Raw genomic sequence first — 27,298 nt, 5'->3', positions numbered from 1 at the left:
ATGTAGGTGACATACATTCCACGGGTTTGCCATCGTTTTAATAGGAAGAAACATAAAACATAGATTTTGTTTTTATTTTTGCAACATTAACATTGTATTGAGTTTGTATTTTTCTTTGAAACAGCCTTACTAAGAGGAAAATGAAAGCACAATAATATATCCTGTTTCTGGCTGGAAAAGACATTCAATCACTGTTTTATTGTTCCAAGGAAGTTGGAACCATAGACACAATAACTTCAAGGAATTATTGCCAATACTCAGAGAGGTAGATACTGAAAGAATAATCAAGTAGATTCAATAGGCTTCTCTTTCACTCAGTAATGTCCACATGGGGCATATGGATCAGTAGAGTATGAAAAACCATCATGATGCCTGTACTCCCCTGAACTGTTATGTGGGCTGTATCCACTTTTTAAATTAAAAGTGAGGTTTTCCCCTGTGAATGATGCTTCTACATTTCAAGTAGCACACTCTGGCTCCCAGGAAGACCTTAGTGTAGTCTTTCAATATATAAAAGGGGCTGATAGGAAAGAGAGAGACTTTTTACCAAGTCCTTGTAGTGACAGGAGAAGAAGCAGTTTTAAACTGACAGGGAGACTGAGATGAGATCTTGGGCAGAAGCTCTTTCCTGTGAGGGTGCTGAGGTGCTGGCACAGGGTGCCCAGAGAAGCTGTGGCTGCCCCATCCCTGGCAGTGTTCAAGGCCAGCTTGGATGGGGCTTGGAGCAACCTGTTCTAGGGGAAGGGGGTTGGAGCTGGATGAGCTTTAAGGTCCCTTGCAACACAAACCAGTCTGGGATTCCATTTCCTACATCAGTTCTGGGATGAGATTTTCATACTGCTCAGAAAAAAAAAACAAAAAACAACTAAGTTATAGCTGAATTTTGGAAAAATCAAAGTGCGAAGTCATGGCTAAAACAAGACTATTACATTTAGAACCCAGAAGAAACAAAACACAAGTGTTAAACCACCAACTCAAATGTGCCATTATAGATACACAGGTGCAGAAAAGTAACTGCAGTCAAAAGTTATACTAGCTGCCACTCCTCTGTCAGGAATCCCTCACTTGAAGCATCTTTAGAAATCATTTACGATAACAGAAATCACTCAGGAGAAAACAATTCTAAAGACTGAAACCTCCATAAACCCTCGTGAACAGTGCCAGTCTTTGCAAAACTATTCTGCCAAGAAGCTCACAAAGACAAGAGAGGAGAAGTCAGTAATTCCAAACCTGATCACACTGCCTAGGCAGTTTCATTTCTGAATGCTTTAAAAAGATTTCTTAATACTTCAGAAATTACTCTCAGCAACTCAACAACTTCTGATGAGAGGACACGTCACCACTTCTTTTCACTATCTTCCGTTGACTTCAGATTGTCAACCAGAAAAGCACACAATTTAACCCCAGTCTGATGGCACCCCAATAAAATCTCATCTGTCCAATTCAGTCCCCTTCTATACAGAAAATCCACCTGGGGTTCACTGTGTAATTTTAGTCTCTTTAATAAATCATCACACAAAAGATCTAATGTTTTTTTAAATACTGTTGTTATTAATGCCATTATCACCAGGTAATCCAGGCTGAAATTTGGAAGCAGCAATATCTGACTTGAGGGTAAACCCCAGAAAAGAAGCTGGGAAAATAAGCTAGCCATTTAGGGAGAAAAATAATACATCAGCCTGTCAGGGGTTTAAACCTTTCAAACACACTGCAAAAAAGGGTACAAATAGAACAACATTACTGAAGAAATCAATAAACACAAGTACGACATCCATTTCTCACCCTATGCTGATTTTGGTGCAGCTCTTGCACAAAACAGAGGATCAGAAAGAGCATATTGCCCTTCATTTAGGTTTTCACACCAATCTGGAGTTATTCAAAGGCTCTTTCCCATTCTTCCCACACAGCTGCACAAAGAAGAATATATGACTAGTGGGACAATAGAGACTAGAAATTAATATAGGCCAAAAGCTAACTTCAGGAGGCAGAAATAGAGGCCTACAGATGGGGACAGGGTTTGTGTGGTTTTTTTCCTTAGGACAAGGTCTCTCAAGAGAAATGTCTGGAAAACCTCAAAGCAAAAGGGTGATAATTTTGGTGTCCGCTACACAGCTGCTGCAAGTGGCCGGAACCAAGGGATCAGACAAGGTAAATAGGAGGCATTAGTCTCTGCAGCACTGACTGCAACAGGGACCCCTTTACTCCGTATGTCTGGGGAGGGGGAAAACTGAGGACCTCAAGCCCATCATCTTCTGAATTTCTTAGGTTTCTGTCAAATGCCATTTTTGCCTTCAATCATCATGACCTCCTTCACAGCAGTCCAGAATGAATTTCCTGAAAAGACTGCAGTAGGCTTGATGACATGGGGTTTTGTATTCCTCAGTGTCATTCATACTGCTTATCTTCTCTTCCTAATTGTGGTATCTGTGGGTGTGATGTAGCTGGTAGAGCAGCTGGTTTCAGAGAAGAGGACGATGCTAGCATGCTGACAGTTCCTTTTTCTGCTACCTGGCAGCTACACAAAGTTGCAGCCTTTCTCTGACAAAGTCAAGGGAGGTGTTAAGCCCACAGAAAACAAGAGGCTTCCTTCCAAGCCAAGCTGCCCATGTCTGACTGTGCTCTGAGAGACACTGGAACCAAACCCATCCACAAACCAATGCAGTGATACCAAGCGGGCCTCAAAGCAGGACATGTACAGTGGTCTAGTTACTCACTGCAGCCCAACATGCAGCTACAAACCAGCCCCTAAAGGCTCCCTGGCAGTGCTGAGCCACTCTGAACGGAAAATACACCACACTACACAAGTGTGTAAAGAGAATTCTAAGAATATACCATGTTTGATGGCACTGCAGATCACCCATCCCTCAAAACAACTCCCCCAACTTGTCATTGTTCACAAGCTTAACTACCAACCCCAACCTTAAGGCTTTTCTGTCCCTTGCCACATGGCATGTTTTTTACTGTGTGCTTTACAACAGACACCCAGCTAGAGAACGTATGCCTACATGACTGGTTTTCCACTCGGACCAATACTGAAGTTACAATTTATCATTTCAGATCACAAGAAAATAAAGTCCCAACCTTCCAGGCTGGTTGGGGGCAGAGCACCACACCTCACTCTTAGCTTATTGCTGACATATGTGCTATTTTAGACAGATAAAATCCAAATAAGTAAATTTTCCTCTCCTAGCTCCAGAGTGAACTCTCCACAGGTTCACTGGAAAAGAACAGAGCACTCCAGAGGCTGGCACTGAGACTTAATTCGAAGGCTTCACAACAGCAGCTGCACCCTGATTTCAGAGCTGAACCTCCACCGATCAAGAGATTGCTTCAGGCAAAACCTTAACATGTAGTATTAGCACAAAAACCTAAGATAAGGATTGCATTAAATATTAAGTAATACTCTCATTTAAACACACAATCTCTTCATTTTTCACACTGTCATAAGTTCATTCTTCCTTCACTTGGTGAATAGGACCATACAAACATAGGTCTAAGCACACTGGTGATCTGCTGAAGTCTACCAATTCTATCATCCCTACGACTTGCTTGAAACCAAGCATATTCATGTAAGTGCCTTCCATTTAGACCTCACATGTATGTTAATAAACACAGAGAGTAAATTCAGCACCAACTATTAGGTAAAGGCAAGTCTTATGGAGTCAGTTATTTCTCAGAATGCTTAAGATTAATGACATCAGGCAGACAATGATAGGAATAATGTCATTCAGGGGCTTTAAGAATTACTCACAGTTGTAATCCATTTTCCTAATCCAATGATTGGTACTGAACAATAAAACATTCTGGTCATCTGCTGCAAAAATATTTCATAAATAATTATTTTATTCACTGATACTGTAACAGGAGTAATTGCGCAGTTAAAATAACACAGTTTTGGCCTAGTATACCCAGCAGAACTGGGGATATTTCCTATGTTTAACAGGTGAATTATAACATACATGGTATGAATAGGTACCTGGAAGCATTATAGACTTCTGCATTTAACACACTACAATAAAGTATGTCTGTAATAACACAAGTAGATCTTCTGAAATACAGTACTGACATTTTCTGGTAGAAGATGCTGGGTTTTCTTGCAGTTTGTACTATTAATACATTGGCAAAATTAGAGGTTATGCTCACAAAACAAGTTTCCTTCTCTCCAGTTTTATCAAAACACTTTTCCTTGGGGTTCAGCATTCTCTCCCCAGGAAACAAGGCTTTTGTAATGCTACCCATTCCCTGCTCCCGACAAATTAGGAATTCATTTGCCAGTTACAACCAACTGGATGGAAGAAAGGTAACTCAACACCACAGGACATCATGCTCAGCATATGAAGTTGGGAGAAGATGAAGAAAGTGGGGGGCATTGGGAGTGATGGTGTTTGCCTTCCCAGTTATGTCACTGTTATGTGTGATGGAGCCCTGCTTTCCAGCGGATGGCTGAACACATGCCTGCCCATGGAAAGTGGTGAATTCATTCCTTATTTTGCTGTCCTTGTGCATGCAACTTATGCTTTACCAATTACACTGTCGCCATTGCAACCCAGGGGTTTTCACTTTTACCCTTCTGATTCTCTGACAATCCCCTCACGGGGGAGCGAGCAAGGGGCTGTGTGGGGCTTAGCTGAGGAATGGGAAGGGAGGCAGGGAACTGAGAAGGGAAAAGCAGTTGTGCACCTACCACAGTAAGATATGGATATCATGAGGGTGGTCTAGAGACAGAGATGGAGATCAAATGCAAAAGGTTAATTACAGGGGAAGGAATGTGGACATTAGAGCATAAGAATTTAGGGGCACAGCACAAGATCTGTAGGTAGTCCAACTTCAGAAATCGCATTGTTTGTAAAACAATTTGTCTAGCTGTGTGTTCATATGAAATAACAGTTCAGTCATGTCAGCTACCATCTAACACACTGGAAACAAACCACAGATAAAAGATACAACAGAAAAAGAACTACTATTGATATGTTCTTAATGCTTCTCACATGAGTTGAAAGATGACAATACAATTGCCAATAGGTGAAATCCAGATGGAGCTTCAGAAAGCTAATTTAAGCAGAACAGGTCTTTTAGATCTGGTTTCAAGGTAGAAGATTTCTGCACTCCTTGTGCTCCAGACAGGTTTACTCATCACGACGGTTTGCCCAATTAGCCTTTCACCCCTTCACTGAGGATATAGTTGATCAGTAAGATCAGAACTCCCAATAGAACACACTGCATTACCTGCTTCCTCCTCCACCACCTTTAATGGTATCAGCCCAAGCTGAACAGGAACTTTAAAGTGATTAAAAACAAAACCCAAAAACCACATACCAAAACCCCACCACGCTCCTCAAGAATAAGCAGAGGAAGAAAACGCTGAGCAGCAGCTGTCACAGAGCGGGAGGACAAGGAGTCAAATAGGAGAAGAAATTGCCAAAATCTTTTAAAATACCCTTCTTTAAGACAATTAATCTCTTCTCGCAAAGCCAGTTTTTTCAGTCTTTTAAACCGCTACAAATAACCGCATAACTGTTTATTGTTCTATTCTTTATGTGTTCTTCCTTAGAAAACCTGTCAAAAGGTTTGCACAAAAAAAAATCTCAGCCTTTGTAGACAGAGGAGTCCCAGAGCTACCTTGAAAATCATCCTGCACAAATACAGCCTTGTACAAATACACATCTAACAGCAGCTGCAATACTGGAACACAACACATGTGCCTTAAGTGCTCCCCTTCGCAGCCCTAAAAGTGTGTTCAGATGACAGCACTGAAGCCAGCATAGGAGAAACGCTCCTCTTTATAACCTCGTTCCTTAAGGATAATGGCACAAAAATGGTAGACTTGATAGACATGCCATTGCTGCTATCAAACACACACAAGGGATGTGGGAAAAAAAATGTTCTTGGGAATGCTAAGATTGCAAACCTCAGTGCTCAAGGGCAAAAAAATGCCATTGGCGTTGTTAATGGAATCTACTGCACCTTTCACAGGGTCTAACCAAACACACTCACCATGGGCTAACCAGGTTCAGAACTGCACATCCTCTGGCACACATAAAACTCAACACTGGTCTAAAATGTTCATTTTCAAATACTATGGCTCTCTCCTCATGAAAGCAAACAGCTGAGACAAAGCCTATCCTACTGAAGTGACTGGAGTCAAAGAGGAATCGCGATTCTGTGACCCTCTGAAAAACAAGTGTGGCTTCAGCAACACGTACTGAGATGTGCAAGGGGTTACCAGAGCACAGTTTTTTGATACTGCCACCTAAATGATCTGTTGCCTTGTGCTGAAGCCATCATGAGCCTATGTTTGTGCATGCTTTCTTCAGCTCATTTTCAAAAGCAGCCTGCTTACATGAGTATGTACTTCTGAAAAAAAAAAACAAAATTCAAACAATTAGCTTCAGACATACCCAATTTTAGGTGTTCCCTTTTCTCTGACATCTACTGGCCATAAAATAACAACTACCTTTAACTGTGATTCTGACAATAATTTCGTAATTTAAAACTAAATTTCTAGATAAATCTTTACCAAAATGAGAATTATATTAAAAGAAAAGAAAAGAAAAAGAAAACACGAGGCGAAATTCAAATGGAAGAACATATATTACTGCATTGCTTCAATTCACGGTATGATTTGTCTGATTTAACCTAAATAGCCCAGCTTTTTTCCACAGAACATAAATAAAATTAAGGTCAAAGAAAAGATTCACTTGCTACCTCTGTGACAGATTATATTCTTAGCATGAATCCAAAAGATAATCATAAATTGCAAATAACTTCCATGTTTCATGGACCGAGTGATGAAGACAAATGAGACTGCTCATGAAAGCACATACCTGTCCAGACAGGCACTGCTGCCCAAAGTCCAGATGAAAAGAAGAAAGAAAAGTAACAGCATTTCAAAGCATTAGAAAAAAGCACACAAAGCTTTTACATTTTATTCATGTTGCTTGCACATTTGAAAAATGAGCAATAGCTGTATCATAATCATGTAATTTATATAGACTGTAGTCCTCAATTTGCATGATACAAAATGTTTCATCTGGTGAATGATCTGATTAATAGTCCATTATGATTTGCTTGGTTTGCTTCTCAGAGGTTGTTTTTCCATTGTAGAAATCAATGTTGTAGCTAAACTGTTTTCTCCAGAAAATATTATTAAAAAGAATAACTGGAAAAGAGTTATCTGATAGCCAATTCACGTATGTTTTATAAATAATTAGAGGGTCTTCTGTTCTACATACCTCAAAATATTCAAAAAAAAAGAAAAAGCCAAGACCAGATACATGAAAAGGCCTGGACTGGTTTCAAATGGTCTGTAGAACTTTGGAATATCTTCACATGCAAAGAGGTGATACCTGTAGGTGCATGTCAAAATTATTCATCACAGTTCTATTTTACAAAAAGGTGCTTTTAAAGAACACACAGGGACAGGCCAAGGGGAATGGCTTTAAGCTGAGAGAGGGGAGACTGAGATGAGCTCTTAGGCAGAAGTTCTGCCCTGTGAGGGTGCTGAGGCGCTGGCACAGGGTGCCCAGAGAAGCTGTGGCTGCCCCATCCCTGGCAGTGTTCAAGGCCAGGTTGGACACAGGGGCTTGGAGCAAGCTGCTCTAGTGGAAGGGGTCCCTGCCTGTGGCAGGGGTTGGAGCTGGAGGAGCTTTAAGGGCCCTTCCAACACAAACCAGTCTGGGATTCTATGATACGATGAAAATGGAGACTAAGGGGTCCTTCAGTACATGAAACAAAGTCTACAATAAGCCAATAAACTTCTAACAATAAACTTTTAATAACCCCAAATGCATCTCAAGATGTAAGCTCTACTTCCTTCAATAGGTATCAATCACTTCACCTGCGCTCCCCCTCTTAACCCTCTTAATTCTGGTGTTTCTATGTTTCAGCCTATCTTCACACACCAGGGTCTTTGCTGTGTTCTTGGCCCCACGTGAGCCTGCCTCTTCCTATTTCCTGATATGTATTTACACACAATATTTATTCAGTCCTTAGACTGCAGGGGTCATACGTTCAATTTACACTAAACCAGCAGAGTGGGGTTTGTAACATTAAAATATGCAAGCACCATTCAACCAAAAACCAGTCCCTTGACAAACTTTAATGACTATGAGAAGAACGCTGCAATGAAACTCTATTGCACCTATCAACCAAGACAGACATGACCATAGCATTTTCTAGGAAGCACATGAAGTGGTATGCAGCTGTCATGTATCTGTAGTCTACAGATATGCCTAAAATAGAGGCTGGGTTATTGCTCTCTCTCCCCATCTAGTTTCTTTAATACGGATTTTGTTTCTCTGAATGACCTGGAAATTTGGCTGGTTTAGCCATGATGCACCTGATACAGACACGCTAGCTGCCTCATCTAGTGTAGCTCCATTAGAAAGAAGCAATTTAGGGTAAAACCCTGCAAAACAGATGCAATTAAAAAAACATTGCAAGCAGTTAGTAAATAACATAGCTGGACACACATGAAAATAAAGGCTGAAATGCTTTAAATAAACCTCGTTAAAATTCATATTAAGATAATCAATTTGAATTACTTCAATTTGAATTACTTAAATTTTTTTCTTTAACCTATGAGTATTTTACTGGTCATGGTCCTCATTACTCTGTAGGACTGATGTCAAGGGTATCTATGCATATGTAACCTATATTACTTTTTAAAATCTGAGATAATGTATGTCAGAACCAGAGGATGTTTCGAGGAGGCCACAGGGTTAATGGGATCTTTTAAGAAAAATATATTGGCTTATATTTAGGACTTCCACTTTCATACAGCTTTGGAAACATGCTCTCTAGAATAAAACAGAATCATTTCAGTTGAAAAAGGCCTTTAAAATCATCAAGTCCAACCATTAACCAAGCACTGCCAAGTCCAGCACTAAATCATGTCCTTTATGTGCCATATCTACACATCTTTTAAATGCCTCCAGGGATGGTGACTCCACCACTGCCCTGGGCTGCCTGTTCCAGTGCTTGACAGCCCTTTAGAGAAGAAATTGTTCCTAATATCCAATGAAAACCTTCCCTTTTGTGCTATCACTTGTTACTTGGGAGAAGAGACTGACCCCAGCTCACTACAACCTCCTTTCACGTAGCTGCAGAAAGACAGAAGGTCTACCCTGAGCCTTCTTTCCCCCAGGCTAAATCACCCCAGTTCCCTCAGCTGTTCCTCATTAGACTTGTGCTCCAGTCCCTTCACCAGCTTCATTGTCCTTTCCTGGACACACTTCAGTACCTCAATGTCTTTATTGCAGTGAGGGTCCCAAAACTGAACACAGAATTTGAGGTGGCTTTCCAGCCACTCCTCCCCAAGCCTGTGGCATTGCATGAGGTTGCGACCCAAGTGCAGGACCCAGCGCTGAGCCTTGTTGAGCTTCATACAATTGGCCTTTGCCCATTGATCCACCCTGTCCAGATCCTTCTGCAGAGCCTTCCTGCCTTCAAACAGATCAACGTGCCTGCTAGATGACAAGCATGGCAAACTACATTGCCTCTTGAGGACTGCTATTAAACATATCTCTCCAGGAAAATCTACTGATGAGAGTTCTTAGTCAAAACATCAGAAGTTAAAGGGATTTCTACCAGCACAATCAATATCTGACAATCCCAAAATTCAGTTCCACTGGTTTTATGCATGTGTTATCCCAGTAAAGGGCACCAAGCTATCTCCCTCAACACCACACTTGCCATTTTCTTGCCGAGAACAGCATACAGCAGGAACTGCCGTGCTTAGTTTTGTCGAGATGTGCTTTGTTGGGTTTACTACAGTAACCCTACTTACTCCCAACAACACACAGTTAAAAATATTTTTTGCACAACACAAGCAAACAATTCTGCAGCATCATACCAGACTCCTTCTCCTTGATTAGGAACATTCGCTGGAATGAGGTTATTTTCTTCAAGTAGCAACCAAGTACATTAACTTGTGTTACCATGAATGATTCATGCATGCAGATTTTAATAAAAAAAAAAATCAATATCTTGTGCATAAAACACTATTTCATGTTTTAGACCATGTAAGATTTTAGACTGAATGCTGGGCAGCCCCACAGTTTCCATGCCTTGATTACTCACATCCTTATCAAACTATCAAAAAAAAAAAAAAACCTGTTTGAGAAGCATCCGTTCTTAAGAGATTAATATATTGGTTATATGTGACAGCAGTTAAATCACTAAAGATCAGACTGAATTTTATCTACTAAAAATAGGGATTTTTTTTATCGCCCTTTTTAATATGCGTAGAAGATCTGAATATATAAAAATCATTTGTTGCAATTAACGGATAGTTAACATGAAGGATAGAATCTAACCACATCCAAAATAACAGGTATATTCATAAAGATGGGAACGCATCCAGAAGTTCAGTGGTAAGAGATCTTCTATTACAATGCACAGGCAAAGAGTCCCAATACTGCTTTGAAAAAGTGCATTAAATTATGCTTCCCTGGGTCTTCCTCTGCAGGCAGATGTACCTACCAAAAATACCAAAGCTATTATGCCAGATGTTTTACATCCGGCTTAGTAAGAACTGTCAAAATCTGGCAACTTCTACTTGCAGAAAAAACTAATACTTTTCATTCAATGGTTTTAACTGTGTGTGCCTGTACCTGACCTCTCCTGTTGCTCCCACCCTGAAGGCATGTGCCTACAACACTGTATCATTCAGGGACAAGTACTCATTTCTGAGACACAGGGCTATGAAAATATTTCACTTGCAAAATGTCTTCATCTTGCTGCATTCCATTAGTGACATTCTCCCTCCTGTTATCCCCACTGCAAACATACTTAAGGACATCCCGATACTGCAGAGCAGTACCAATGCAGCCATGTTCACGCCATCATCACAGATCTTCCTTCATACCAAACCAACAAAATATCCTGGCTGCACATGTAACTGGAGAACTCGCCACGTTCTTTGATTTCAGATGAAACTGCATTTAGAAACTAACAGGCAAGTATGTTTTGCTTGCCATGCTATAGAATTCCTACCCAGAAATCCCTTTTGTGAAGGAAGGCTGAATAAACAAAAGCAGCCATCGCTTCCTCTGGCTGTTGATGGCTGCTCTGCAGTCCAGCTGATGAAGAAATGCAGCAGCTGAAGTTCTCACATCCTGCACCGCTGACCTGCCGACAGCATCACTTCTCCTACCCGGGCCTGCGCCGCCCTTCAGCAGTCCCGCAGAAAGCAGCCTGTGAACTGCTTTGCTACCAGCCAGCCCCTCGCTGTCATACAGCCTGCATGACTCAGAGCGTCCTTGCCGTGCTCTTGCTCCCATCCTTTGGCACAGAGCTCAGCGCTACAGCAAAACAGTGCGAAGGCTCCGATGGATGCATCTCTTAACAGGGCGGCTGTGCCGTGAGTGTTGCTGCAGAGGTCAATCCAAACCAGCTTTCAGACAGAATACAAGCTTCTTCACTAACAAAACTGAAAATTCCAGTGTGCATCAAGCATTCCTGAACTGTGCCTTTTCCCACAGTACTCATTAATCTACAGTGCTTCCAAATCACTGCAGAGAATTAGCAAGCTCTACTCTGTTGTTACTACACACAGCAAATGCTCACAAATTCAAATACTAGGAAAAGCTATATTCCGCTATTACCATTAAAAAAATCTGAGTGTGGCAATTATAATTTGACTAAAACTATCACTACCAGGGATTTTAACATGAAATCTTACATACAAGATTTTTTCCTGCTGCTGGAGAGGTATTGTTGTGTTACAACATAAATAAATGGGTTAATATCAAAATCAGAAAAAAGCTGCAGGGATTTGTTTCACTGGTCTTGTTTTGTTTGATCATTGAGATATTAGACAAAAAAAAATCTTATTTACTTGGAAATTACGTCTTTTTCACAACCACTGTCAACTGCTTTCATCCACCACAGCCATTGGACAGGTCAGTTCCGCCACATGTACCTAGCAACATAATGAACACAAAGAACTGCACTGAAGTCTGTATCTGGAGAACTGCTTTTGATCATGGTTTTTAGACTGAATATAAGTTGGACTAAAACTGTATTTCAGCTTTGTGAACACTATTTGAAATATTTAACCAGATATCTTGAACCTTATTGCCACATATTTTTTGAAAGGTTCTTTCTTGTCTAGGAAGATGATTGCTAAAATTCATTTCCAATCACAAGGTGCTGTATTTGGGGGTTTAAACGCTCCCAATCCTAAGAATTAATTATGCAGTCAAAACATATCTTCCATCAATGAACACGAACTTGTTCAAAATGCAGCCCATCTGTGTAATACTTGCACCTCCAGAGTTTCTGCATTAATTTTCCCTGGGGAAATACATTGATTTCCAATCACCTACTCCTTTCTTTTGAACTACACGTAAGGGTTTATGGAAAGGATTTTTCAGGCATGCCATCAGTCAGATAGCTTTAGAAAGAAGTATTAGGTTCTCAAAAGCATTTTTACACTACTACTTGGACACTCACAAAAGCAATCTTCTCCTCTTGCCAGATCCAGATTATAATGTAAGATACCCAAGCTCTTACATTTATTCAGCATACACAACTGTGGTTCCATTTGGCACATTTTTGGTTTTTAAATATGAATAAGAATACTTCAAAGAATAAAACTGAGTCGGGAAATATTTATATGAGAAGCTGAGTATGGATTAAAATTACTTGGCTTCCAAAGTAGAATTAGATGATGTTTAATTTAGTTAAATTATGAAGTTGTATTTGTTCAATTTAAATATGTAATCTCCTTTGAGAGAGTTCAGCTTTGCAAAACGATAATCTGTTCCTATATTTCTATTAGTTGTAATTTATTCTGATTCATTCCTTTGTTCAAAAAATGCTAATGAAAGCAGATGATGCTGAAGAAGATCAACAAGCTACAACAACCGATACAACCACCAGTCTGAAAAAAGGAGGAAGGCTGTACAATAAAGCCAAGCAAGAAACCTGAGACAAGGATTTCTAGGGACACATTGGTTGTGGAGAAAAACAAGCAGAGGGACTCAGCTGCCAGGCTGAACTAGCATGACCTTAATTCTCAATAACTCATCTCAAAAAGACATACAGCAAATTACATTTCTCCTATGGGTATATACTTAAGAGCAATAAAGAGCTAAAAATCAACCTTACTGGGCTTTGATGAGGAGGCTCAGGGGAGACAAGTCATTGCTGAAGGCTTTGGGACATGCAGATTGTGTAGATGCATGAAGGACAGATTGACAGTAGCTGAGCTATCTATGTTGTGGGAAGGCATATAAGAGATTTTAAATCAGACATACAGGCTTTTAAGCAGGTTTATTTCCCTATCACTAGTTGTTTATGTATTTCCTGTACTCCTTGGGTAAGATCCTCACAACTGCTGTTGTGTCTGTACACGAGGACCAGAACTGTGCCATAAAAGCCTTCTTCCAACACCAGCATCGCAGAGTCATATCGCTGCAGTCATAAACTCCTACCATAAGCATTGGTGAGGCTTTCTAGGATCAATACTTCCATTTGAAGCAAGACAGAAGAGTTTGCCACCTCAAAAATACCTTACTTACAACAAGAATTTTTCCATTCTCTTAAGTGGCTCAAACCCCCTCCAAACCACTGTCACTGGTCTGCAGACTGTTTACTGTGGGCAAGCACAGACTAGCACACCTTCTGCCTTTCCCATGGAAGCTGATCAATCCCCACTTTAAGTCATATAATACAAGGTTTGGGGGCGAATCCATATTGCAAGACTTCTATTGGGTGTGTTCACCTCACCCTCTTCCTTCCTAAACCAAATTAAAACCAGCTTCATCAGCACCTTATGGGTATCACCATAGATGTTTGTGCTGTGTGACTTAATGGAGTTAAGTGGTTCATTCCACAGTCTGTTCAATCTTCTGCAGGAATGAATTCCATAGCTCCCAAGAAAGTTTTATCTCAAGCAATCACAAGTGTTCTCATATTTGTCTTTTTATTGCCACGGTGAGATTTGGTTGCTATAAAAAGCCAGAGCCATGGGAGAGAAAGTCAAATCCATATCAAATTTTGAATTAACTATGACCTCCACTTTGAGGCTCTGTGTTCACCACCAAACAAATGCAAGAGGCAAACCAACACAGTAATGTGCTGCTGGCACTCCTCAGGGCAACTCCTCAAGAGAAATAGCTGGCATGAAGCTTTCTAGAGAACTAGTTGTAAGGTCAAACAAGAAGTACCGAGGAAGGGAGTGGATCTTATGTGTGGGAGGGAATACAACATTGGTATTGTTTTCAAGTGAGCCACTGAAAGAACAACTTTGAATTGAATTAAACTACACAGTACACTAAACAATAAAAAGGGGTTTATAACAACTCTTCTCTGTTTAGGGTGCTTTTATGTTTTTGTATCTATATATAGATATACACACACACACACATATGTATTTTCTTTTCTGTGTTGAAGGATTCATCCCTTTCCTAATTCACCAGTGGTCAAATCTCTTCTCAAGCAAGCTTCACAATGGAAAACGTCCTCATCAGCAGAAAAACTTCTGCAGAGTTCTCAGTGTCTGCACTGGCAGTTTCAGCACTGAGCCTTTAATTTTTACGCCACTGTCACAACCCCTAGGTCATGCCTCTGCCTAAAGAGAGTCCGGTTGGGGATTATATTTCACCTCATGTAACAAATCCAGCACAGAAGCTTTATACAGAATCACAGACCCTAATCTCCTCTGATTCCCATTGATCACAAGCAAGAGGATCTCAGGATGAGATCAGTGGTACCGTCTTCCCAGTATAAAGTGCCTTGTTTTAAACGAATAATATGGATGCCTATTTCTAGTTCCTTTATCATCTGTTCTTTCATAGCATTCTCATTCAGGTTTATTTTAAATGTTACAATTACTCTTCTCTCAGGGTTTGGCAATTAAAGCTCCAGAAGTACTGCTGCTTACCTTACTGATAATAAAAACTAAAAATAACATGTCCTGTATCTGCTGCTTTCATCAGTTAGAGGGGAGCAAGACCTCCTTAGAAGGAAACCAGTCCCAATTTAGAAATTATATTCTAGTTTTCTCCAAGAGAAAAAAAAAAAAAACTAAATACTTTCCTAGCAATATTTTTAAAGACACACTCTTAATTCAAATGAAGATATGTAAATGAAGCTTGTATCGTAAGACCTCAGGCACTCAATTTTAATGCTTCAAAAGGTTCAAGAAGAACCACTTCAGATGTCTTCCATTTTCTCTTTCATTTCTTTCCATCCACAGTTCTAGTATCAGGATCATGTTTTTAGATTAAAACTTCCAAGTGTATTTCTAAACTGGAAAAAGGAGGACAAGGGCAGGGAAGAGGACACTTCATTTATCATCTTTTCACATTAGAGTTACAGGGAACCTTAATGATATATCCAGCTATAAACCCTGTAGTTGGTACTATATTAATCATCTTTCTGCATGAGAAGTCAGATAAATATATTATCCTATTTCTGCATTGCAGATTTTGTGTGTCCCTTTCTCAGGTTGCTGGTTATTTTTTTTATTATCCTGTAAACACTGCTTTGGAGAGGGGAATGATCCATAACAAGGTAGGGAATGGCATAGATAATTTCTTCAAATGAGCTGTTACATTAAGATTCAAAAGAGGATAACCAAAGAAAGAGACAGCAATTCAATCTTTGCAGCACAGTACCTTTTTTAACAGCCTGAGTACACTTTGTCTCTATCAGCACACTGTGCCTTCCCCAAGGTCAAGTGTGACAGCAGGCACAGGCAGCAGCTGGCCCTCCAGGTCCTACCTGCATATGGAAAGAACTTCATTTGAGACAGACTCCAGTGGTCTCTATCTACGTGCCACTGGTTTTCATGTCACATATTCCTAGAAAACATACAGTCACCTCTTTTGTCTTCACATTACAACCAAAACATACAAATGAGTTTCACCCCTCCACATTCTATACCTACCTCTAACACTTAGGCACTTTGCAGAACAGATAGAAAATACACAAGGCTATTTTGGATGAACCAGAGCAAGACTTAAATTAACAGAAGTTTCTCCAAACAACGGTGCATATACCAAGTGTCCTGGGGGCTAACAGCTCCCCATATATGCTTAGTAATAAAACATCAGCTCAACCCCCCTGTGCCCTGAAGCAGACTCCTTGGTGCTGCAATAGAAATATTAGAACATCACTGGATGCTTAGGGAGAACCAAATGGAAATAGCCCACAAAAGTATGAGTTTGCTCCCAAGCCTATATGGAATGCTGGACAGTATAATGCATGGAAATTAGGCATATCATCACTTCTCTAATCCTCCTGCTCCAACAGTTTATTTTCATGGCATTTTCAGCCATCTTATTCAGTAATGCTGATTCAGCACTACCATTTTATCCTGCAGCTCTCTGCACAGCAATTTACCACCACTGCATTACAGAGGCAACTGGTCCTACTATAATGCAAATGCTCTCCTTGGGTAGCACAACAATTTGCATTGCATCTAAGAAACTGTGCACAATTCCTCTTCCAATTTCCCAGGTTAGCTAAGCTATTCATAAATAGGAGGGAGGATGACAATCTCCTTTCATTGTGAAAAGCAACACAAAATCATTATTCAATTGCAATTACATTTCACTGATGCCTAATATCAAACAGTAGCCAATGTATTTTTAGGACAACATGCACAAAATCTTCATTAGAATTTAAGCAAAGGAAAGAAATGTCAAAAGCACACAGTGTAGAACTCAGTATTTGTCCTCAGCCAGGACAACAGTTTCTTCCTAAACAGACTTACAAATGACACAAATCAATGCTGCCTCCTGACATTTGCAATCACACCCAAAGAGGCTGGAATAGTTTGCTGGGAACACTGTTCTCTTCTAATTACCTATGTGACACAACACGTACCATTCTGAAAGACAAGTCATAAGGGTGGCAGCGGATTCTTATCATGCTTCATCAGCACCAGCGTCTGTGACAAGGTTAGTTAGATGCTGAGCGTGACCATTACAATATATCCATCCTGTAAAACAAACTGTATATACTGCACACTCCAAAATACTCTTTTCTCAAGGTCCACTAACGCACAGAAACCTACTGCAGCAATGACTGGATGGCAATGTCTGCTCTCAAAAGGCAATGGCCTGAGGTAATCAACACAACAGGAATGGAGGTCCTCACCATCCCTACCAGTGGAGAAGCATGCTACAGTTGGAGGTGAAAACAGCTTAAATGTTGAATGCAGCAGATAAACGGATGGACGGGAGGGTGTAAATACAGCGAAGACTGTTCCATTCTCATGCCTAGGCCTGCTTCTTGCTGCCTACAACCTGAATGGACTGGTTGCAAGTTTTTATAATACCTGGACAAAGCAGCAGTGGGATACCCAGTTAATGAAGAGACGCAAGACAACGCCACCAAAGAGGCTGGTGATCGTGCATTATGATTCTGTGCAAACTCCTGAGATTTGGAAAACTGAGGCCCCTCAAGGTCCAGAAGGAAAAGAAGTGCTCCTCAAAGAAGTGGTCTTAGTGAAAAGAAGGCTGTCTGGGATAAAAGCAGTGAAGACTGAACAAAAGACCATGGGAGTAAGGGGAGATCCTGGCGTACTGAGATGCATGGAGACAAATGCTAGTGGATGCCTAGGACAGCCTACATGTGAGATCAAGTAGGTTATGGATCTTAAATAAACCTGTTGGATCTTGGAAAAACCCAGAATCCCAATCCAGCGTGGGCTGACATCTCCTGCATCACCTGCAACAACTGGCTGGCTCGGCTCCTCTGGACAGAGCATGCTGGCCCTGACAACAAGCTCTTACTCCCGGTCACCACGAGCCTACACTTCATATGCTGGATCAGCTTCTATTAGCCTCTTGGCTAGTGGAAAAAGTTAGATGTATTTCTACTTACACTTTTCCCAGAATGTTTAACACTGACTCTATGTGGCCTTATGTTTAAAGGCCAGTACCAAATTCCCACTTTGCCAGTGCTATGGTAGTATGCAGAGAGACTCAGTTTCACCTAAAAGAACCGTTAAATCAACCCAACAGGCAGTTCACTTAAGTTTTACTTAAAAGCTGTGGTAGACTGACTGTTGTCTCAGCAAGACAGGAATTGTCTTATCAGATGTTGGATGAGGTATACAGAGGGAAGAATCCTTGAAGGCATTTAAAATGCTGTTTCTTGTCCTAAACTGAGGTACAAAGTTTGCACTGAATTGTACTATGGAGCACCATTCAAGTAAGAGCACAGCAGGTAACTTATCATCCTGAAGACAGCTCTTGTCTAAGTAAAAATCTTCTCAGATGAAGTGTATATATGAGGAGTGTCATTTACTTCAAATGCCAAACTCATCTCCAGAGGTCAGGAGCTGGGGAGGCCAGTGAACTGGACAGATGACTGTACCAAAATCTCTCTTTGCCCAACATCTAACAGATAAGCATCTTCTATGTGCTGTTTCCTCATTTTGTGTGATAGATTAAGCAAGACTCAAATCATAGTGGACTAAAACTCCTTTTATTTTTAATTCATTTCATACAGCTTTATTTTTAACTCACTTTATTTGAAATGTAGTGAACAAAATTATCAGTTGAAATTACTTCATCAGCTGTGAGTCTTCATTCTTAAATGTAAAATAAGCTTTTAGTAAACCTAAATCACTGATTTTCCTTTTTCATCCTCATTAAGTTTATATCCATACCAAACTGCACCTAGGATGCTGATACAATATATTAGACTTCAATATTGCAACTTGCACACTCTTCTCTGTTAAGATATCCAGGCCAACAGAAACCTCAGGATGTCCAGCAAAGGGAAGCGCCCCTGGGGAGGAATAACCCCAGGCAGGATAGGCTGGGGCCAGGCGGCTGGAGATCAGCTCTGCAGAAAAGGCCCTGGGGTTCCTGGTGGACCCAAGGTGAGCCAGCAGCACATCCTCACTGCAAAGGCTGCATTAGACGGAGCACTGCCAGCATGCCGAGGGAGGTGAGCCTTCCTCTCTCTCCACTCAACACTGCCGAGACCTCTGGAGTGCAGTGTCTGGTGCTGGGCTCCCAGTACAAAAGAGACATGGACTTCCTAGAACCAGACCAATGAAGGGGCCAAAGATGATAAAAGGACTGAAGTACCTGACATACAAAAGGGAGATGGTGAAGGCTGGGACTGTTCAGTCTGGAGAAGTCTCAGGGGGTATCAACACACATAAACACCTGATGTGAAGGACTAAAGAAGATGGAGCCAGGCCCTTCTCAGTGGTGCCTGGTGAAAGGCAAAAAGGCAGTGAGAGCAAATTGAAACATGGGAAATTGCATTTAAAGATGAGAAAACTGTGAGGGTGGTCAAACACGGGCACAGGATGCCCAGAGAGGTTGCGGAGTCTCCACCCTTCTGGATACACAAAACCCAACTGGACACAGCTCTGAGAAACCTGCTCTCTGGGAAGGAGGGCTTGGACTGGATGATCTCGAGGTACCTCCCAATCTCAACTCTTCTGTGATGCCATGACTGAAATCAGCTAGCTTCTACCCTTATTTCACCTTTACCACATGTGGAAATGCGACAATAGGTTAAAAATGCACAAACTCTTTCCAATAAATCACAGTTATTACTGCTGGTCCTCTTCTAGGTTTCCACATGAATTGCTTCTAAGATGTCTGATAGAATGATGCATAATCCTTGTATGCTCTAACTGTACAATGGCTACTTCAGAACCAAGGCAAAACACATTATGAGCAGGATGAACTTGTTCGTGCAGGATGCAGTAGAAGGGAAGTAATTTGTAACTTGGTTACCATTTCTCAACTCTGCAAAGTCTGATATTCAAGCAGGCATCCCACACTTCTGAGTCTTCATATTTCACTGATCTGCAGTGTTACGAAGGAACATGTCCTGCGTTTTACAGCAATGCCAGCCTCTTAGAAATATCTTCCTGTTACTGGGCTATTTTAAAATATGCTTCATTCCCAACCCTTCTGTTATAAATTGACTCTTTTTTCTTCAACTGCAAATCTCCAGGTGTAATATGTAAAACAAGATAATATATCAAGAACAACATTAAAAATATGCTTTTTCCCTTAGACATGCACAAACCCAGCAAAACTTTAAACAAAAAAATCCACAGTTCTTCATATTGTATGATATGCTTGTGCTTTGTACAACAGGACAAACTTTAAAGATTAAAATGAAATGTTATTGATCATCTTCATTGCTTTATGTATGAAGTTAAAGCCTATATATCTATACAGCCTGTATAATCTTACATATCCTTTATTCATGTGTACTTACAAACCATAACCTATCTAGGCAAAAATGTTGTTATATTATGCAACCGTTCCAGTAAGGCTATATTATCTCTGAGCGTGATGGACACACAGGTGTTACCCAAGGATAAATTCATAGTCTCAGGGTGCTGAGCCTCCCTACTGTGCATCATAAAGCTCTGGCAAGCTAACTCCGAGCCCAGGTTTCCTCATCGCAAACCCAGCGCCTGGACTGCAGGTGCTGCAGAGGCACAGAACTATCCCGGTCACAGATTCCTGGTGCTGGATTTGCAGCTGAGCCATGCAGAGAGGGAGCCTCCATCCACAGGGCATTCACTGCTCCCTTCCTGCCTCACAGGAAAGGAATCTTCATGAAAGCACAAGAGAGCCTGCCTTCACCAACACGTTTTTGGAGACGAATTAAACCAAAACACCTCTCTAGGAGCAGATGGTTCAATCATAATCATCCTTTGCTTTTTTTTTCTTTAAACCTCTTTTACAACTGACGTATTAAAATTATTCAGAAATGTGTCATTTTAAATCTTGGGGGGGGGGGGGGGGGAGGGGGGGTTGCAGCTGATCTGGTAAGGTATAATAGGGATGTAATTAATTTTTGTTTGCTTTCAGCCATCAGCCAGAAAGGCACAATAAATACTTGCTAAATTCCAGTCAGTTGTAATACCCTTCTTTGTCTCTCCTTGAAAATATGATGAAGAACCTGGCAAAAGGCAAGCTTGTTCTCTGCAGGGTTCCACAGTCAGGTGAATCAAACACAAAACCACTTTCTTCCCTTCAGAACATTATTTTAAGTCCAACCTGTAAAAGTATTTACATCTCTTAAAAGGGAAGTGGGGAGAGGGGGCAATTTACAGAACTATGGGCTGCTGGAGCCCTACTGCAGTAGATTAAGGTTTCAGGAAGAATGAGATATAGTCACAAGGTCACGACATCTATATGTATTTTAAAACGTAACAAGGGATTACTACATACGCCACTGACATCTGACAATGTGAACTGCAGGATGAGCATGAAAAAGTGAAAACACTTGTCACGTTCTTACACCAGCAGAATGTATGAGCCTATTGTCAGTATTCAGGCTAGAACCTTTTTTCTTTTAGTAGGATTAAGAAAAAATGATTGCATCCCAAATCCAACAGCACTGTATTTTAAATGATGGGAAAGGCGAAAGGGGGGGGAAAAATCATCCTTGAAAACAGTTTCCTTGATACACAATATGAAATTTAAAAGAAAACGGCACTCAGAAAAGTCACTTTATGGAAGCTCTTAAAAGCACAGCGTGATACCTGGGTCATCAGCACCATGTCTTCTGTAACCTGCAATCCCACTGAGAAGCATGCAACTTTAGCAAGCTCTTTGAACATACATGCATGAAACCTTTTTATATATGCAGAAAGAATGAGAAAGAGCATTTGCAACAGAAAAAAAAAACACCATCTTTTCTCTGAAAATACATTTATCACTGATGTGGGCCAACCTCCACAGAAATGAAGATAAAGGAAAAGGATAAAAAGGGGGGCATACACACACACAGAAAGGATAAAAATATTCCTGCAGCATTATTACGCACAAGTTATCTCCAAGTCTTATTTTACTGCCTTATTCAGAAACTTGTTCATTTTACCAGCACTACAGGGAAAATATAAAACACTCCTTCACAGGTAGCAATTTTGATCAAAATGAGAGAAAGGTAAACAAAGTGAAAGCTGTAAGTGATCAAAGACCTGCTGGATACCTGAGCCACACAGTGGTTTCGGAGCAAGGTACAAGAGCTAGTCATGCATATGGACGACCTCTCACAAATTAAATGCTAATCAAGAATGCATCTCAACATATAATGTACCCAACATGGACTATGAAGTAGATCTGTAATCTCCTTTTACTAAGGAAAGACTAACAAAAGCCCCCATTATCAATTTCATACTGTATATATCTCATATTAACCACAAATGCCAGCAATAAAAGTGCATTTTTTCCATCTGAAGCATGCCAGCCATCTTTCAAACATCCTAATTTGTGTAACAGCTCTGCAATCCTTTAACAGAGTCCCTAACAGAATGGAATCAGGAGGTCAGATGCTCAGAAGTCCTAAAAAGCGTGCAGCTCTTTGGCTGCATGGGAATGGGAGGACGCGCAGGTTTACCATGAACGAATCCACATTCCCTTTCAGCAACTTCCATCCTTACCTTCCAGAAGGTGTGGGTAGCACGGGGCTAAGCATCTGCTTCCGCTGCGGAAGTGCTCCGGGACTGACCCCAGCCCTCAGCAAGGACGCGCCGCGCCGAGCACCTGCCCCAGGCGGGCAGGACCCCGGTGGATCCGGGATGGGGCAAAGCTCGCCCGGCACCAGGAGCACTGGGCAGCGAGCTGCCAGCGCCGCAGGCAGGGATCAGGCGCACAGCATCTCCCTTTACATAAGAGGAAATGACTCCTGTCATCTTATGCTTTCTGTTACAGCGTTCTATGTTTCATCAACGGCTAAAAGCTTCCTCATGCAGTAGCCAGGGATTGGGAGCAGATTCTTCTTTTTAAAATTAATAAATAAATAATAATGACATGTAAAGCTGTCAGAATTTTTAATTATTGCACCATACACCACCAAGAGCCGTTCCCCACCTTACCGCAGGATACATCATGCATGCTTAAAAGAAATTACATAAAATCCCCAGTTTCTTCAACTGCATTTTCTAATCCACTGCAACAGAAAGGCAACATTGGTTTTTTTTTTAATCTGTGTGCCCTCTACTTTCAAACATACATACTGGAAAACTATAAGCAGCTCTATAAATACACCCAGCTGAGGATTACATATCTCCTAACAAGAAATGTCTTTTCCTATCACAAGAGACCATTAGTCAAAGTTAAGGGGAAAAAAAAGTCAAGCCGTACTGCTCCCATTTTAGTGTCTTATCTGCACTTCACTTCTGAAAGAAAAAGGCACATCTGACCCTTACCAGCAATGATAAAAGCAAAATTGCATCCACGTGCTTTCCTCCTCACTAAATAACAGATTTAATCAAAATCAAGCCCATATGCTTAAACAACAAGAAGATCATACAGAATTCTCAACCTACAAAAGCTCAGTGAATGACTTCTGACACAAGAGTGCCTTTTAGCAATGCAGTTCTCGTTTGACCTTAAAGAATAATCTACAGAAGTCGCAGCATTACCTTTCCAGAGATTCACAGGGCACGAACCAAAACCTAAGGCACCACTCAGACCCAGTCTCCACACCATTTTCTCATCAGCCTGCGCCTCCACGAGAAGCAAATCGCCAAATAAACAAGCTCAGAACGGAAAGGGGAAAGATTATTTTTATTATTATTATCATCATCATCATTATTATTCTCATGCTGTGGATGTCGCTACTTACTTGGCTAAGATATCATCACAAATCCGAACGGATTTCAATTACACAGCGGAGTAATCGCGGTTCGGCATCTGCGCGGGCTGGGCGAGCTGCGGTACATTACAGGAGTCCCTCTGCAGACTGTACCACCCGGCGGGCAGGTGGGGAGGGAGCCACAGGGCTCCGCCGGGCCACGGCGCGCCCCGCATCCCATCGCGTCTCATCCCATCGCGCGGGAGGGTGCCTACTGCCCGCACTGCGCGGCTGCCACAGCGGGGAACCGAACGGCAGACACAGGCAGGGAAAGGAAATGTTTCTCTGCAAGGAAAATGGACTGAACCACCATGTTGTTGTTTGTGATTTTAATACTTCCCTTGGGATAATGACAAAAACGGAAGATGGCAAGCTACCAGGAATATGCCACTTACTCAGAAACGGGAGAAACCTTCAAGGACAAGGGCTGTCAAGTCTTATCGCCATCATTTGAGAAGGGAAGGGGGGGGGGGGGGTCAGGGGAGGGGGGAGGAAACGCTGTGTACGGAAGGGGCAAGGGGACGGAGGGAAGCAGCAAACCCACTACGCGCAGCCCAGCACTCCCCCAGCTTTGTTCCCTACTGAGACCCCGGACAGCAGCCACCCCACACGGCTCTCCTGCAATCCCTTCACAGCCTCCTTTGCTAAGAGGCAGCCTGATCTCCCTGTTTATACAAGAACAATGCTGATTCTATGAAAATACCAAAACATGCTTGCAGGGCTGTGATGGGCTTGTGGTACCTGAGTCTCTGTCATGCCTTCCACAATCCAAAACCCACGCAGGAGAAGCACACAAAACATCCTCCTGTTTAATCTGCTCTGGTCCCATCAGCATACACTGTAATCCCATATGTGCTGCCAGAGGAGCTCTCTGTCCTTTCCCTTCCTTTTTAAACATACAAAATACAGCACTCTGCCTCATGATAATGACAGCCTAACGCTCTGAGGAATCAGTGTGTTTTATTTAGAGCTTCTCACCATCTAGTCTGTAATACGTCTTTAAAGAAATCTACCTGTTATTTTGGTTTATTAGTCTATGCAGGATTCTGAAATGTGACTTTTTTAATGGAATGCCATGGGAAAGAAAAAAAAATAAATCCACGTATTAAAAATAAGACAGAGACATCAGTCCTTTAAAAAGCATCACATTTTCTGTGTGTGAGTTGAGTTTTTTTTCACAGTTAATCGGGATCAGTACATGTACCGTGTTCAAACTGCAACTTCAGATTCTGTACCTCTAACCGTTCAATCCCAGCAGTGACTAAACACAGAAAAACATCAGGTTTTTTCTTGAAGTAGGTATAAAGCAGTGCACATCAAAGTTGGAACCTTTCCTGTGGCAGCCCAGGACAGCAGTGGCTCGTGACTGCGCTCTGTCTCGGGCAGGGTGGGCAGTTGCACAGAGCGTCCCTCCTGGAGCACTGATGGGAGTAGCTGTGCTGGTGCTCTGTCATCCTGCCTTACTTGCTGCTCAGAATATCAATTCAGCCAGTTAAACCAAAAGCACTGCACTGCACCAAAATGGAAGCGATTTTAAAAAAAAAAAAAAAAAAAAAAAAAGAGAGAGAGAGAGAGAGTGCCAGGACCATTGATCCGGAGTTTCATCTGTGATAAGCCATTTCTTTAATGAAACAAAATGCAAGTCGGGACCAAGACTGATAACAGATCTTTCTCACATGAAACCGCCTTTATCATTAGAAAGCTACAGACAATTATACACGTGCCAGGACGCTATATACAATGACTGTTATATTAAGCAGAGAGACATGTCCTCTTTTCTCAGCAAATCTTTAGTAAAAGTGAAGCTGTAAGGAGTGTGGAGTGCAGGCTCCAAACTCAACTCCAGCACTGAACAAAACCAGGAATGGAACAAACAGCTCCCACAACTAAAATGTGTTGTGCTTAGGTCTAAGACCCTTAAGTGTTAGTGACCTTTACTGCTCTGTCAGAAAAGCAGGAAAATACTAAGATAATCTGCAATTATTTGGCTACTAACTTTAAATATAATTTAAAAAAAAAAACTCAATAAAAGGTTGATTGACACAGTACCAAAATACATTACAGAAGACTTTTTTAACCTGTCTTTCCTGGATTAAGAGAGGAATAGTTTAAAGAAATTAAATGCTTTAATAAAACTTGTTTCATACATTTGACGATTGCCAGTTTGAGGACTGCTGCTCTCAAAAGATTGTGTGGCATACCACAGAAACTTCAGCCTGGGTCGGGAACCACAATGCCTACGTTATACTTAATCAGGAGATACTCTAATTCGTATATTTGATTAGCAGAGTAGGCAAGGGAGTAAGAGGAGAAAAATAATAATAAAAATTGTTCAAAAGGAAAAATAGTTTGAACATATTATTGTTATTATCTACCCAGTCCAACTGAACAATTTCTCACATGAATATTCCCTGTGCTCATTTAAAGTAGGGCCTCAAATGTACCATCCCACATAAGGTGATGAACAAGCTATTAACCTTCTTATTAGGCTTATCAGTTTGGAGCCTGTCCACTCTGCTGCATGTATTTGACCACTAATGTTCGTTGTACTTCAAGCACAAGGCTGTTGTCCTGCTGCCAGCTGGGCAACAGGAGGTCTACCACCAGTGTTGAGCCCAGATGATACATTCAGTGGAGTAAGAGCTGCACTACTGTGCCATGGCAGCATCCACACCGCAGGGAGCTTGCATTGGGTTGGAATAAAGAAACTATCAATGAAAAATCCCATTCTATTTGTCCTTACTTAAAGGTACTGAGTACAAACTTTCCTGCTGCACACAAGCCCTCCTGCCAGTCAAGGCAGGAAGTCATCTGGTTTCTGCAGCAAGGAGGAGGTTCCAGCTTTGTAGTGCTTGGGACTTGCTTGCTACCCTCCAAGTTACAAATCCACTGAGCACAAGGAATACCTGCTGTACATAGCAGGCAGATACACTGGTATCCTACAATCAAAGCTAAAACAGCAATTCCACCCCCAGAAGTGGGCTATCCATCACATAACACCAATACTAATGTTCTGACCTCAGAATGTTAAGGGCTGTGGAGGGCTTTTTTACCTTTTTAAACACAACTGTGAAAAAAACACTTCCCAATTTGGTTGGTTTCCAGCATGTGCAACTCAAAATGGCTGCAGTGTCAGCTGGTGCTTTGTCTAGATATTCCATCATCAAATTTAATAGCAAAGCATTGCAGAACAACAGGACATCTGAACAGTGCCTCTCCTGAAATGAAGATCTGTCAGCACGTCTTCCTGCCTATTAAAGCTTCCAGTGGCATATTATTTAGCTCTGACTGAAGAACAATTTAACACCTTAACTTGGGGACAAGGAGTGGAAATGGAGCAGAAAAATGGAAAGGCAAATAGAAAGATAGTTCTTGGGACTAGGTTCAAAAAACACAGCAATGCTTCTGGGATGAGAAAGGAATGAGACTTCGGCTGCTGAGCTTGAAAGGCAACTTGAAAAATAGCCTCACCGGTAAAACTTCAACCAACAACTCAGAAGATACTCAGAGGCAAACAAGTCCACCTCATCTCTTTGGAGAAAAATTTCATTCCATATGTGCTGACAGACTTCAGAAGCACATTTCAAGGTCTTTTTGAGATAATTAATGACAGGAAATGCAGAAACGTCATTTTAATTCCTCTCTCAGGATCTTGGGGACCAAGACCTCCTTTTCAGCAAGGCTGTCCTATCAGAGGAACAGTGCTGGA

At 41.3% G+C, this 27,298-nt stretch overlaps 1 protein-coding gene across 11 annotated transcripts in view; it reads right to left on the bottom strand.

The window, feature by feature from the left end:
* The window catches only part of ATP2B2 (ATPase plasma membrane Ca2+ transporting 2), a 309,277-nt gene that overhangs the window by 220,271 nt on the left and 61,708 nt on the right, over positions 1-27,298 (bottom strand). For 3 of the 11 annotated variants that reach the window (XM_062620167.1, XM_062620127.1, XM_062620133.1), the window contains exon 1: positions 23,581-23,900. The exons of 2 other annotated variants lie outside the window; for them this stretch is intronic. The gene's annotated coding sequence lies outside the window, so the exon portion shown is untranslated. Of the gene's footprint in view, positions 1-22,393; positions 22,620-23,580; positions 23,901-27,298 lie in introns of those variants that run through there. 6 more of the 11 variants (XM_062620060.1, XM_062620157.1, XM_062620151.1 and 3 more) reach the window with 5 other exon arrangements.

This window comes from Pezoporus occidentalis, unplaced genomic scaffold (assembly GCF_034315485.1).
Source record: "Pezoporus occidentalis ecotype Australia unplaced genomic scaffold, CSIRO_AGI_Poc_V1 ctg106, whole genome shotgun sequence".
Lineage (NCBI taxonomy): Eukaryota > Metazoa > Chordata > Aves > Psittaciformes > Psittacidae > Pezoporus > Pezoporus occidentalis.
The sequence above is the reverse complement of the archived record's forward strand: the minus strand, read 5'-3'. Positions and strand labels throughout refer to the sequence as shown.